A 15,565-nucleotide genomic window follows, 5' to 3' on the forward strand; every position below is an offset into this window, starting at 1 on the left:
AGTGCAGGTGGCTCCAAGTGCAAGGACCTGCGTTAAGGATCCCAGTTTGAGCTGTCAGCTCTCCACTTGCAGGGGAGTCGCTTCACAGATGGTGAAGCAGGTCTGCAGGTGTCTGTCTTTCTCTCCTCCTCTGTCTTCCCCTCTTCTCTCCATTTCTGTCTGTCCAGTCCAACAATGATGACATCAATAACAACAACAGTAATAACTACAACTATAAAACAAAGGCAACAAAAGGGAAAATAAATAAATAAATAAATGTATTTTAAAAAAATATTTTTTAATTTATTATTTATTCCCTTTTGTTGCCCTCATTGTTTTATTGTTGTAGTTATGATTGATGTCATTGTTGCTGGATAGGACAGAGAGAAATGGAGAAAGGAGGGGAAGACAAAGAGGAGGAGAGAAAGATAGACACCTGCAGACCTGCTTCACCGCTTGTGAAGTGATTCCCCTGCAGGTGGGGAGCCGGGGGCTCGAACCGGGATCCTTCAGCCAATCCTTGTGCTTTGCGTCACCTGCGCCCAACCCACTGCGCTACCACGGAATCCCAATAAATAAATATTTTTTAAAAAGAAAGAAAAAGGAGCCCAGTTTGGTGAAATCATGCATGTAGAAGGCCCTGTCTCCTCAAAAAGAAATTGTGCAAAATATCATATGCTTGGAATTTCACAAATAGCAGCAGGGCATAGTAATCAGGAAAAGATGCAAGAGGAAAGCATGCTCGTGCTCACAACTTCTGCTTTTTGCAGACTGGATTTTAAAGTTTCTGAATATTGAAAATAGAACATAGTTTGACTTTATTATTATTTTACTACTATTTTTTCCCGTTAGGGGGAATGGGAATGGGAGACAAGAGATCATTTCCAATTTTAAATACTGGATTTTGAGAGGTTGTTTTTCACTGCTAATGAACACTCATGCTGATGGTTTTCCAGTTGATGTATGGTGGTGTCTGTGCAGCTGTTTGTTCCAGGATCAAGTTTCTGCTGTAAATAGGAGATTCTGGGATGAACAGACATAGGACATGTTTTGTGGGTCTGCAAATTGGGAGGGAGTTAAGACACAGCTGTATGGTCAGGGCCACATGTGCACGTAGGACCTTTCTTTGTTGGGGCTGTTTGAAATCAGATGTCTGCTCATCTCTATTTCTGATATACAAAGGCTGGGTCTGAGGGATGGACAGTAGCACAACAGGTTAAAAATAACAACAACAAAAAAAAAGAGGGGGAAATGGCCTCCAGGAGCAGTGGATTTGTAGTGCAGGCACCAAGCCCCAGAGATAACCCTGGAGACAAAAAGAAAAATAAAGAAAGGTTGGGTACTACAATGCAATTCCTGCAAACTCCTGCTCAGAGATTCCTGTCAAGCCCTGTGTGTCATCATATATATCTCCAGGGTTATTTCTGGGGCTCAGTGCCTGCATTACAAATCCACTGCTCCTGGAGGCCATTTTCCCCATTTGTTGCCTTTATTGTTGTTGTTGTTGTTGTTGTTATTGTTGCCATTGCTATCGTTGTTGTTGAATAGGACAGAGAGAAATGGAGAGAGAAGGGGAAGAAAGAGAAGCGGAGAGAAAGATAGACACCTGCAGACCTGCTTTACCATCCGTGAAGCGACCTCCACACAGATGGGGAGCCAGGGGCTCAAACTGGGATCCTTAGGCCTGTCCTTGTGCTTCGTGCCATGTGCGCTTAACCCAGTGCGCTATCCCCGGCCCTTGTGTCTTATATACTTATGTGCATTACATCACAGTATGTGCTTTACATGTGCTGGACACTGCACAGTGCAGTAAATGTACTCACAGTGCACTGTGTGCTGTATGAGGTGTAGCAAATGTGTGTGATGCACTAGTAGTCTGCAACACACCGTGCATATATGTATATGGTTCACACAGGAGTGCAGGCTGCATGTACAGTTCATACTGCATAGATAATAAAATGTAAGGCCTTGCCTCTCATTGCTGCAGATGAATAATCTGAGCTCAGAAAGGAAGCATCCAAGCAGGTAAAGTGGAGGTGCCTGGTTCCATCACATGTTCAATTCCATCCTGGCTCCCAAGATGTCACAGAGCATCTTCCTTACTGCATAAAGTGTTCTACATGCATCTCCCAAGCACATCACCCCATCTTCTTGTGATGCTGCCATTACTGTGATCCCAATTTTAAAGGTGAAATGGAAACTCAGAGAATTTAAGTAAATGTCAAGAGTCATAAAATAAGTAGCAATACTCAGACACGGAGCCAAGTCCTCAAGCTCTAAGACCCATGGTTTTTCCAGGCTCCTGCAGATTCACTGAGATTCCATGTGTTCTGCAGCTTTAATGATAACCTTGGCACTTTGATTTGAAGGATGATGATTCCTTTACAGTCCTGGAATTCTTTGTTGCTGGTGGTAGGGCTGCATGTGGGGGTCAGAGCACTCACATGCAGCCATGTAGCCGTGATGACCTCATGTCCCATCACATAAGCCTCGAGTCCAGCTCCCCATGGAAGCAGCCCCCAGCCCCTGCCAATATTAACCTAGTCACCATGGTCACCAGGATGTCTGTATCTTGCTTTCTGACAATGGCTGTTTCATTGCTTTATCGCAGGCTAACTTCAGAAGTCCTGAATATACAGATTTTATTTTCATAGGACAGGTGCCATTTGCTTGGTCCAGGTACCACTGTCATGGCCTCTGTGGGATGAGTGCAAGGCTCAGAGCTTCCTTAGCCTCTGACACACAGAGGACACAGAGGGCTCTCTCATCTGAAAGCCCCACGGGCTACGCAAATGACACCAAACTACACATTATACATGTCTTCAGATTTGAAGGCCCTCTTCTGTCCTTGTGTCCACACACTGCCTTCTTCCCTATCTGTTCACCCTTTTACCCACACTTGAAAATGCCCCTCGCCTCTCAGGAAAACTTGCTGGACTAATGTGAGCAGAAGGAATTGTTTATCTTTCTAGTTGCTACCCTCACAATCTCAGACACTTTATAAAGCTCACGTCTAAGGCTTCCTAGTCCCATGGCCTCATGTTTCTGACAGCAGGATTCTGTGCATGTTCTCAGCTCCCAGATATCACTGACACATACTCAGAACTAAACATAATATGTGTCAACATGACAAAGTGACACATTTAGATGTCGGTCCCTTCTCTTTGTCTACAGGGTGGTCTCACCTCTGGATGTAGGCACTCCTTATCTGCTCCTCTCAGAGGAGTTTTTTTTTATATTTATTTTATTTATTTATTTATTCCCTTTTGTTGCCCTTGTTGTTTTATTGTTCTAGTTATTATTGTTGTCGTTGTTGGATAGGACAGAGAGAAATGGAGAGAGGAGGGGAAGACAGAGAGGAGGAGAGAAAGATAGACACCTGCAGACCTGCTTCACCGCCTGTGAAGCGACTCCCCTGCAGGTGGGGAGCCGGGGTTCCAACCAGGATCCTTATGCCGGTCCTTGTGCTTTGCGCCACGTGTGCTTAACTCGCTGAGCTACAGCCCGACTCCCTCAGAGGAGGTTTTAACAGACACATCTCAGGCTTTCTTAGGGAAAAGATCTAATCACAACTAGTTACTGCACTTCAGCATCCTCTGAGAGAAGTGATGTAGCAGATGAATGTACTAAGGACAGACTGAACATGAAAAGTCACCACCACCCTATAGCCTGAGACAGGCCTCAACTGGGACTACTGCACTGTGTGTATCTGGTGGAGAGATAGAGAGACAGACACAGAAAAAGAGAGAGAGAGAGAGAGAGAGAGAGAGATGGAGGGGGCAGGCACAGCAATAGTGCTTATCTGGTATGCAAAGGACAGGAGAATATATGAGAGTGGAAAACATGAACATGATCTCAACTCCCCTTGAATGATCACTGGAGTACAGGAGGGTCTGAACATCTGGTCCCTCACAACCCAAACACCTGTGACCTGATCTGGGAATCACAGGGACACAGAATACAGGACTTGAAAGAGCCCTGAGGGTCATCTGGTCGAACACCTATGAGCCTCAAAAGTGAGAGATGCTGAGATATCACTCAGCTGAGGACCACATAGGAAGAGAGGTCCTTTACTGAGGGATACACAAGGGTCACCCCCGAGCCCAGACCCTTTGGAAATGAGTGAGCCATAGGAACAGGAAGAGAGCCCACCAACTCTCTCACAGGGATGGATGTGATCCTGAGCCTTTTGCCTACCACGCACCTCACTCAGGCCTTGTAGGGACGTATCCTCCACAGGGCAGGTATCCTGTTATTCCAGAAACCTTCTATCCAGTGTGGAGGGTTTGCTTTATGATGCAGGTGACATTCAAATAAATACACATTAACTGACATCTTTTCAAAGTGGCTTCCCTGGGGAACACGTCATTTCTGAAGAAAAGAATGATCATTAGACCCAGTCTCTAAAGAGTGGAATTGATGGGAAACTTGAAGCATCAGCTTTGTTGGATGTGACAGGTGCACATTTGACGTCCATTGACAGGTAATGACAGCACAAGATGTGCGGCACAACTGACGGCTGCTGCTGGAAGCAGGGATATAAAATGTACCTCTGTACCTCGCTCATGTCTGCCCCTGGAGAGCTCCCCATAGGCTGGGGAGCCCCGGAGTTGTTATGGGCTTTGGGACAAAGCACTGCTGCTATTCAGGCAGAAGAGCTTCCTGGGAGTGTTGCTGCCCAGGCTCTGACATTCAGAAACCTTCCAGAGAAGGTCAGCTCACTTGAAGGCCTGACCACCAGCTCTGTGGCATGCGGAGAATTTTAAAGTAAGTGTAGATTTAGAAAGGGCGGAATTGATTGCATAGTGGCCTCGCATTGAAATGTTAAAAGGCCCAAGCTACTAGTGGTGACTTGAGGGAAGCCCCTCTGTGTTCCCCCTGGGAGAGGTTTTATTTGGTGGAGAATCAGTGGGAAAGTTGATTTAGAAATTAGAAAAATACTCATTTCAGCATGACACCCATGCTCCTCCACCCCCCAGTGTTTGTCGAGCTGTTTCAAAAACACTGCTTGCAGCTCCTCTCCCACCTGGGACAGCTATGTCCCAGGCACTTTCTTCTGGAAGCCCTTCCACCCACCAGCCTCCTCTTGAAAGAGCCCTCATAAACCCAAGCAGCCAGAACACTTCCTCTTTTCACAGTAGCTACTTCCTCCTGCAGACAACTCTCTCATGTGCTGTGGTTGCCTTCTATTTATGTCTCTAGTAGAGGCATGAGCACTGCACACATTCAGTGAATGCTGGATCTATAGAAGCAGATGGATTTCTGCTGCCTTCATTCTTTTCGAAGGTGAGGGGCCATGTGGCTTTGCTTTCAACCCTCTCTGATTCTATCAGTGTAAAAATAGGATGCCAGGATTGTTGTGTATGGGAGTCAGGACTCTTTCTGCAACTCATGTAAAACATCAGTGTCCTGAACTGAAATGCACAATAAAGTCAGGACTCACAGTGAATCCATTCTTCTAGAAACACAATGTAGAAACTGGAATAACAAGTGAGGGAAATATAACACACTTCTGAGGGAAGAAAAAAAGTACCAAAAAGACAAAGGTAACTTCATGGAGTTCCATGCACTGCAGTTGTGCTGTTCACTTAAGTGTACATTGGAGGTCATTCAAATTAGGGTTAAATGATGTGTGGAACGAATCTCGGTGTGAGATGGTCGTCTTCTTCTCAGTACCACTAGGTGGGAGCCTCCTAGCTGCCCCATGGTCCCAATGCAGCAAAACTAATGCTGATTTGCCCTTATGGGTTTCTTTTTTCAAGAGAAAAGGATCTCCTTTCAGATACATTCTTGAAGGATAAAGCAAAGGAGTATGACCAGGGTTTCAGATCCACCCCGCCCTGCCCTGTGGAATGACACAACTGGCAGAAAAGCTTCAGGGCCTGAGTTCCTCAGGGCACTAGGCTCTGGGACAGGTGGCCAGCAGGTTCTTACCTCTCTCCCTTCTGAAATTTTCCTGTTTCATTTACACCACAGCAAGGAGTATTCTCTTCCACAAAGACAAAAAAAAAAAAAAATCAAAGGTGTGCTTCTCCAATCACTCACCAACACTTTCCTTTTACCATATAGTTCTTTTTCAGAGCCTAGAAGTATATTGCTGTTTTATTTAGCTCATCTACTTGCTTTTTTATGCTTATCAATTATTTAATAGTGATTTACAAAATTAAAAGATAATAGAGGTAAAATTCCACACTGTTCCTACCTACCACCAGAGTTCTGGGTCCCCACAGCCCTCCAGTGGAAATTATAATAGTTCTCCCAAAGTCACAGATATGGATTGATTATATATTTTTATGGTTTTTTTAGTGATTAATATTGATTTACTAGATTGTAAAAGGTATAATTGTAATAGGAGAATAATTCCATACAGCTTCCATCAATAGAGTTCTGTGTCCCATCTCCTCTATTGGAAACTTTCCTATTGTCTCTCCATCTGGGAGTATGGACCAAAATTTTTTTGGGGGTGCAGAATGTGGACAGTCTGGCTTCTGTAATTGTTCTCTGCTGGCCATGGACTCTGGCTTCTGTAATTGTTTCTCTGCTGGACATGGACACTGACATGTTGTTCCATGCTCCCAACCTGTTTCTATCTTTCCCTAGTGGGTTAGGGCTCAGGAGAGATGAGGTTACAGGATACATTTATGAGGTCATCTGCCCAGGGAAGGACTGACTATTATCTATCATCCAATCTATCTATCTATCTATCTATCTATCTATCTATCTATCTACCTACCTACCTATCACTATATATTTTGCCCATTTATATTCACTTATATGACCTTGTCTTCTCTTCCTTTCTAAGTCACACTTACACCCATTTCTATTACCATTTCTAAGTCACACCTACACCCATTACGACTTCCAAATTTTCATTTTCTTCTTCCCTCTCAGATAAGCAAAACACTGCCTGACTTCCTCTGGTGATTTCCAGATTTTTTCCCCTTCAGTGATGGGGATAAAACAAAGATTCCTGGTGACAAACATTTCCTGGCCTGATGGAATTGGGGTTCAACGTTCTCTGGTCGTCTTCCCTTCACATTCCCCCACTGCTGGAAGTATGAACCCCAAATACTTTTTGAGGTGCAGAAGGAAGGAACTCTGGCTTGCATGATTGCTTCTCTACTGGCCAGGGATGTTAGCTAGTTGATCCATATCCCCAGCCTGTCTTTATCTATCCCTAATAAGGGAAGACTACAGAGAGGTGTAACTCATCCATTTGTTTTCTCTATCACAAATGAGAGAAATCACGAGGCATTTGTCTTTCTCCACCTAAACATAATATCTACAAAGTCTATCCAGTCTACTGAAAACAGCAGGCCTTCTTTTCCTTTGATCTGAATATATATTGTGTATGCAGACTACATTTTCATTATCCACTCCCCTCTCTATAGGCAATAGGTTGTTTTCAGTTCTCACATATTGTAAATAGTGCTGAAATGAACATGGAGATGTAGGTGGCTCTTGAATTACTGTTTATGCTTTTTTTTCAGGTAAGAAACCTGAAGGAGGATAACTGGACCATATACAACATATATTTTTAATTTTTTGAGGATTACACACATCTTTCCACATGTTTTGAAAGAACGGGAGCTGGGTTAGACAGAAAGACAGCTCAACATATTGGGCACATACCTTGCCATGCCTGCAGCCTGGGTTCAAGCTTGAACACCCCATGGTAACAGTATGGCCCCAAGGAAAGTTCTGGTTCTGTGGTAAGTCTCTCTCTCTCTCTCTCTCCCTCTCCCTCTCCCTCTCCCTCTCCCTCTCTTTCTTTGTGTGTCTCTCTCTAACTGGATTAAAAGCTATTGGAAACTGAAGTTGTATCTGTATGAGATTCTGAGTATAAAGAAAAAAAGTGGAGCATGGGGATATTACCATGAATTGACTTGCTGGAGTTTCAGAAATGAATAACCTCACCATCTTCTTTCCCTTACAATCTAGGAGACCTTGGCATCAACAGCCTGACTAGATATGTTACCATCCTCTGAACAAAAATAGTCACTGACAGATGCCCATAAATCATCTGGACTGATCCCAAGTGAAATACTCCAACAACTCACCATAAATTGAAAATATTTCATGGTCATTCATTTCAAATGCACACATTCTCCTCTTCTGATCTATAGTCATCCACAACACACTGGTGACAAGCCAAAACAGTTTTAATAGACACTAATATTTTAATAAATGAACTAGTGGACTCTCTATAAGAGAAGGTTCATTTGAACTAATCCTAAGTCATGGTCTTGTCACTATGTAGCTGCAATTACATGAGTATTTGTGTAATACACTACAGCAGAGGATATGAACAAAACATTCATCTCAGAGGAGATCTAAAAGGCTAACAAACATATGAAAAACTGCTCTAGGTCACTGATTGTCAGAGAAATGCAAATTAAGACAACACTAAGATATCACCTCACTCCTGTAAGAATGGCATATATCAAAAAGGACAGCAGCAACAAATGCTGGAGAGGTTGTGGGGACAGAGGAACCCTTTTGCATTGCTGGTGGAAATGTAAACTGGTACAGCCTCTATGGAGAGCAGTCTGGAAAACTCTCAGAAGGCTAGACATGGACCTTCCATATGATCCAGTAATTCCTCTCCTGGGGTTATACCCCAAGGACTACATAACACCCAACCAAAAAGAGATGTGTACTCCTATGTTCATAGCAGCACAATTCATAATAGCTAAAACCTGGAAGCAACCAAGGTGCCCAACGACAGATGAGTGGCTGAGAAAGCTGTGGTATATATACACAATGGAATACTATGCAGCTATCAAGAACAATGAACCCACCTTCTCTGACCCATCTTGGACAGAACTAGAAGGAATTACGTTAAGTGAGCTAAGTCAGAAAGATAAAGACGAGTATGGGATGATCCCACTCATCAACAGAAGTTGAGGAAGAAGATCTGAAAGGGAAACTAAAAGCAGGACCTACCCAAATTGTAAGTAGGGCACCAAAGTAAAAACCCTGTGGTGAGGGGTAGACATGCAGCTTCCTGGGCCAGTGGGGGGTGGGAGTGGGTGGGAGGGTTGGGTCCCAGTCTTTTGATGGTGGGAATGGTGTTTATGTACACTCCTAGTAAAATGTAGTCATATAAATCACTAGTTAATTAATATGAGAGGGGGAAAATTAATTGTATGTCTTGAAGTTTTTTAAAACACAGACTGAATATTTTTAATATATAGGCTGTGTATTTGATAGGTGGACTCTCTCAAAAGCCTAGACCAAGTAGATCAGAAGCAACCAATAGCACAGCTATATACAAGATACTGGGTACTGTACAGCAAACCATAACAAAAGGACTTTTCAAAGTTAAACCAATTACCAAATAATGTGATGATAACATTAACTATCGATTGTCTCTTTGAACCCTAAGATAGCAGGAGCCTCACATCTCCACTATAGAGCCTCTACTTCTCCCAGTCCTGGAACCCTTGGATAGGGCCCACTTTCCCGTATGCCTCTCCCAATCCGTATAAAATAATATTGCATCTGCCAATCACTACCTAATCAACACAGCGATGCTTCACTTCAGACTGTGTCCAGAGACTTCACATGTGGAATGACAACCCTTCAGCTTCATTACTCAGGTGAGACCTTTCCTTTCATAGTATATCTAATTCCATCTCAGGTGTTTCACTTTCCAACAAAGTCCCAAAACCTAGATATACACCAGTTTCTGTGAGAGAAAGCATATGTTCACATGTATCCATAAACTACTGCAAAATATATACCTGAAAGCAGAAGTACACTAGAGTTTGCAGTGAGTACCCTTACACTTCCTCTCCACTATTCCAAGCTTTGGGTCCATGATTGCTCAACAATTTGTTTGGCTTTGTATGTTTGGCTTTGTATGGGGAAGGCAGAGAGGGGGTGAGAAAGATAGACACCTGCTTCACCACTTGCAAAGTGGCCCCCCTTTAGGTGGGGAGCTGGGGACTCAAACCTGTATCCTTACGCTGGTCCTTGTGCTTTGTGCCATTTGCGCTTAACCTGCTGCACTACTGCCCAGCACCCTCACTATAAATGTTTTAAGCACATGTCTAAGTTGCACAGTGAACATTTAAAAGTGATTTCACAATAATCCTGTGCGTATTTTGAGGCAAATCCATGGCAGGCACCCACACACACAGTGTTTTGCATTCAAGCACTTTCGAGAGCCCGCTGCCTCGACAGTCAAGTTGAAGCACTCCTTTCCCAGCAAAACTGAAAATCTTCCTGAGGGCAAGTGTAAATATGCTCCTTGGGCACCTGTGTGTGTGTGTGTAGGAGTTACTGACACGTTGCCTTGCAGGGAATGAGACCCATTGTCTCAAAGACTAGCTGAGGGGAGCGATGGAGCACAGCTGTCTCAGCTTTCTCTCATCTGTCAGTGAGCACTAGGAAGACAATCAGCATCTGCCAGTAGAACTGGGGGAGCAGCTTTGTGGGCCTTTGCATTATAAAGGACAAGAAATTGTATTTAAGCCCCATCGTCTGCACAGTGATGTGGCCCTGAGAGCAGGAGAGCCTATCATTCTTTCCATTCACATGATAGTGCCCTAAGAGATAGATGACCTTGGCAGAGCTCTCAAAATCAATATGACAGTAGAGAAACTCTCAAATTTTATCATGACTACTGGCTCTTATCCACTGAGCTGAAATCCTCAAGAACCAATTTATTTATATATTTTATAACCTCAGGTGCTATCGCAAAGGCAAACAAATTTAGACTTCTGAGTTACAAAAAATAAAAACACACAAAACAAACAAACAAACAAAACAAAAAGAAAACCCACACGGTACTCACACACCAAATTCCTTATAAATGAGGAAATGTGCACAGGGTCTGGGTGGTGGCGCACCTGCTTAAGCGGACATGCTACTGTGCACAAGAACTCAGGCTCAGGCCCTGGTCCCCATCTGCAGGGGAAAAGCTTCCCTAGTGGCGAAGCAGGGCTGCAGCTGTCTGCCTCCCTCTCTATCTCCTCATTCCCCCTTGATCTCTCTCTGTCTCTATCCAGTAAATAAATAAAGATAATTTACAAAAAAAATTTTAAAAATGTGTACAGAGCCAGAGGACACTCTATTAAACAAATAAGAAAGTACAACTGGGAGTGTGGATCGACCTGCCAACCCCATGTCTCGCGGAGAAGCAATTACAGAAGCCAGAACGTCCACCTTCTGCACCCCACAGTGATCCTGGGTCCATACTCCCAGAGGGATAAAGACTAGGGAAGCTTCCAATGGAGGGGATGGGATATGGAACTCTGGTGGTGGGAATTGTGTGGCATTGTACCCCTCTTCAATAAGGTCTTGTTGATCATTATTAAATCAATAAAGTACAGAAAAGAGAAATGAGGTTGGAGAAGGTATCAGTGATTTAACAGTTGTTACCATCTAATCTCACTTAAGACACTGAGAAAAAAATGACACAGTTTCTGCTCAACAGAAGTTTACAATTCATATGTAATAAATTATAATTTATTTAACATCCAAGCAGCAATGATTATAAAGAATTAGTATTGGGCTACCAACCAATGAAATTCAGGATGCTGACAATACAATGGGCAAAAAAAAAAAATTCTAATGGGTCTGAAAAGAGAAGAGTACCAAGCCTCCTTTAAAAAAAATTAAAATTTCCTCAAAGAATAATAAAAGTAATAAAAGCACACGTCATAATGAGTTCCAGGAAACTGCATACGGTAACCTGACCTCCAAACCCAGCATCACCTCAGACACCTGCATAGCAGCACTCAGGGCTCCTCCTGTCTCCTTCAGGTCCCTGCTCAACAGTTCAGATGCTTTTTGCCTATTTTGTACTTTGTGCAAATAGAAATGTTTGATGGGATCCTCATTCTCTTAAAGGATGTTGTGACATTCATCCAATGTTTGCCATGCACATGTACATTTGTCTTTCCATCACTGTAGATTATTCCACTGTGGAATTATCCCATCATCCACAATGATCTGGATGACAGTAGAGCTGACACAGTTTCTAGTTCTGGCCGCTTTGCAAAGATGCCACTAACTAGATGTCTGGGGATGGGGTGTGAGGGCGGGGGAGGAAGCCTGTTTGCCTACCTTTCTGCAGCCTCTTCTCTGGGTTTGCGTCTCCCTGGCTGCAGCCGCACTTCTGTCCCAGGCCCAGCTGGTGCGGTCACTGCGGGCTGTGGACAGAGAGAGAGGTTGTCAGCGGGTGAGGGTGAGCAAGAGCCGCGTGTGTGACCACACGAAGGGCAGCGGCGACTGTGCTCCAGGCCGAAGGGCAGGTGGGGGGGGGCTGCAGCTCTCCATCACCCTCACAAGGAGAAGGGCCCAGCTCCACCCAGCGCCCTGCAGTATTACAAAAAAATATTGGGTGCCGGGCAGTAGCACAGCGGGTTAAGCGCACGTGCAGCAGAGCGCAAGGACTGACATAAGGACCCTGGTTCGAGACACTGGCTCCCCACCTGCAGGTGGGTCGCTTCACAGGCGGTGGAGCAGGTCTTCGGGTGTCTTTTTCTTTTTACTTTTTTAATTATCTTTATTTACTGAATAGAGACAGTCAGAAATCGAGCACTGCTTCACCACTTGTGAAGTTTTCCCCTGCAGGTGGGGAGTGGGGGCTTGAACCCAGGACTTTGTGCATTGTAACATGTGCGCTCAACCAGGTGCGCCACCACCCGGCCCCGGTGTGCAGGAATCTCTCTCTTTCTCTCCCCCTCTCTGTCTTCCCCTCCTCTCTCCATTTCTCTCTGTCCTATCCAACAATGATGACATCAATAACAACAATAATAACTATCAAAATAAAAAACAAGGGTAACAAAAGGGAAAAATAAATCAATATTTAAAAAAAGAGGAAGGGAGGCAGACACCTGCCACATTGCTTCATCACTTGCAAGTGGGGAGCAGGTGGGGAGCAGGGGCTCGAACAAGGGTCCCTGCAAACTGTAACATGTGCGCTCAGCGTCCTGATTTTATTAAGCGAGTTCCCCCCACACAGTGGAAGCAGTGACATTTTAGTTCAGAGTCTCCAGGGTGTTCTCTGAAGGCACTTGTGTATTTATGTATTTACTGAAGCTGAGCCCCCCCCCCAACCCGCAGTGGGGCCGGGGCTTGAACCTGGGTCCTTGCTCGTGGTTCCACGTGCGCTTAGCCAGGTGTAGCAGTGTGTAGCCGCCCAACGGCATTTCCTGAAGGTCACAGGCACAGGGCACACATGGCCGCTTCCCTGACACGTGCCCTGCGGTCTCCGCCCTCAGGAAGCCCAGGCAGGGGTTCTGGGGCTTCTTGCCAGAGCTCCCAGCAAAGGTGTGGGCTTTGCGGTGAAGGCGGGGGCAGAGCTCTCGCTGTGAGCATTCTGGGGGCTGTCTCCTGGAAGAGGCCCAAGCAGGAGCCGCAGACCAGGTGTGTGTGAAAGTCACGGGTCTGTCCTCAGCTGCACACACGTGTCCAGCACCTGCTGGGAGCCATTGGGGCTTGGAAGTTGGCTGCAGGGGCTGAGGTGGGACTCACACTCACCGATGGGGAATGCCCAGATTTTGCCCCTGGCCTGCTTGTACTTTGTGTTTATAATCTGCCTGTGATGCATTTGTAAGTGGGCGGCAATACAGGACAGAAAGACTGAAAATATAGGGGGCCAGGGGTTGGTGCAGCAGGATAAGCCCACTTGGCACCAAGCGCAAAGATCCTGGTTCAAGCCCCCGCTCCCCACCTGCAGGGGAGTCGCTTCACAGGTGGTGAAGCAGGTCTGCAGGTGTCTTTCTCTCCCCCTCTCTGTCTTCCCCACCTCTCTCCATTTCTGTCTGTCCTATCCAACGACAGCAATAACAACAACAATGGATTGAAGCCCCAGTGATAACCCTGAAGGCAAAACAGCAACAACCACAACAAACCTGAGACTGTAATAAAGGATTAGGAAGTGTAGAAGGTCTGAAGCAGTGCAGGTGTGTAGTGCAGGCTGGCCTTCCCGGGTGAGCAAGGGACGACAGGTGGAGCCGGTGAAGGCCGGGCTGAACCTTTACTGAGAAGGCACTTCTGTAACCTCACTAGCTCCTGTCTCCTAGAGGACCCCCACACCCCCAGTGGGGTCTCTTATATGGAGGCTCAACTTTCCCAGGCACAGCTCTGCAGGAAAGATAACAGTAACCAGATAAGGCAACCAGACACTGAGCAGTGGGTCCAAGTCCCACCCCTTAACCTGCAGCCTCTGCTTCTGGGATGATGCTTTTTGCTCTCCATCCTGCGCCCCATATAAGCCTGTGCTTCCCCTCCATCCTATGCCAGATTTTTCAGAAAGATCTGAGCCCCTGGCCCAAGCAGGAATAAAAGGCTCCTTTCCTCCTACACCCACCTGGGCTTCGGTCGTCTTGATTATTAACAGAGTTCCTCAGCATCCTCTCCCTTGTTCAGTCCACAGACCTGCAGTGCAGCCCTGCTGTCATGGGGCACATGGCCCAGGGAGGGGCTGGGCTCCGGGATGGGTGGCCGTGATGGCTCTGATGGAGCAGGGTTCAAGCCTCCATTCCTCACCTGCAGGAGGAAAGTTTTGCAAGTGGTGAAGCAGGTCTGCAGGTGTCTCTCTGTCTCTCTCCCTCTCTCTCTCCTCCTCTTCTCTCAATTTCTCTCTGTCTCTATCCAATAACAAATCAATAGAATTAAAAATTTCTGAATGCCTCTAGCTGAGCCGTAATATCAATATACATGTACTTTCAATCTCTGATTCTTATTTAACATTATGCACTGTCATAAGTTGGTCATTCACAATTAAAATATGTGAATGGACCTATTAGTAGAATCTGGTTTCTAGGTACTGAAGAACACTGAGTGATTTTTGTTTATTTTGCTGCTATGTGTAGGGGATGAGTGCCCTCAGGTGGCTGAATCCCAAAACTGCAGCTAAAGCAAATCTGCCTGAACCTTTTGTAGGTGAAGTTCCAGAGTTCAATCCTGGTTGCCCCTGTGATGACTGGTTGTTTCTCTGTCTCCTCCTATCTTTCTCATGAATAAAGAAATTCTTAAAAAAAACAAAACTGGGAGTCAGGTGGTAGCGCAGCAGGTTAAGCGCAGTTGTTGTGAGGCGTAAAGAGCCAGACTCGAGCCTCTGGCTACCCACCTGCAGGGGGGTCACTTCACAGGCCAGGCGGTGAAGCAGTTCTGCAGGTGTCTATCTTTCTCTCCCCCTCTCTGTCTTCCCCTCCTCTCTGTTTCTCTCTGTCCTATCTAACAACAACAACATCAATAACAACAACAAGGGCAACAAAAGGGAAAGTAAATAAATAAAAAAAAAAAAAAACGAAGGGATCTATTCTAGGCTACATCAAGTCCTCTAATGGTTATTTGAATGTACAGTTTTTACACTACAGTTGAAGGTCATCAAAGAATATCAACTCTTTTGCCATTCCACTTGCCAAGTGACATTCCCTTTGTACATACACACACACACACACACACACACACACACACACACACACTTCTGCTCCTGGAAATAGTGTGTCTCTGACAGCATCCATGTAAATATCCTACTGTGATACTTACTCTTTAGGATTATATGACCACTGCTTGAAATGGGGGCAAGGCTTGTCGCATCTCTATTATTTCTAATAAATGCATG

Source organism: Erinaceus europaeus, chromosome 2 (genome assembly GCF_950295315.1).
Source record: "Erinaceus europaeus chromosome 2, mEriEur2.1, whole genome shotgun sequence".
In the NCBI taxonomy this organism is placed as follows: Eukaryota; Metazoa; Chordata; class Mammalia; order Eulipotyphla; family Erinaceidae; genus Erinaceus; species Erinaceus europaeus.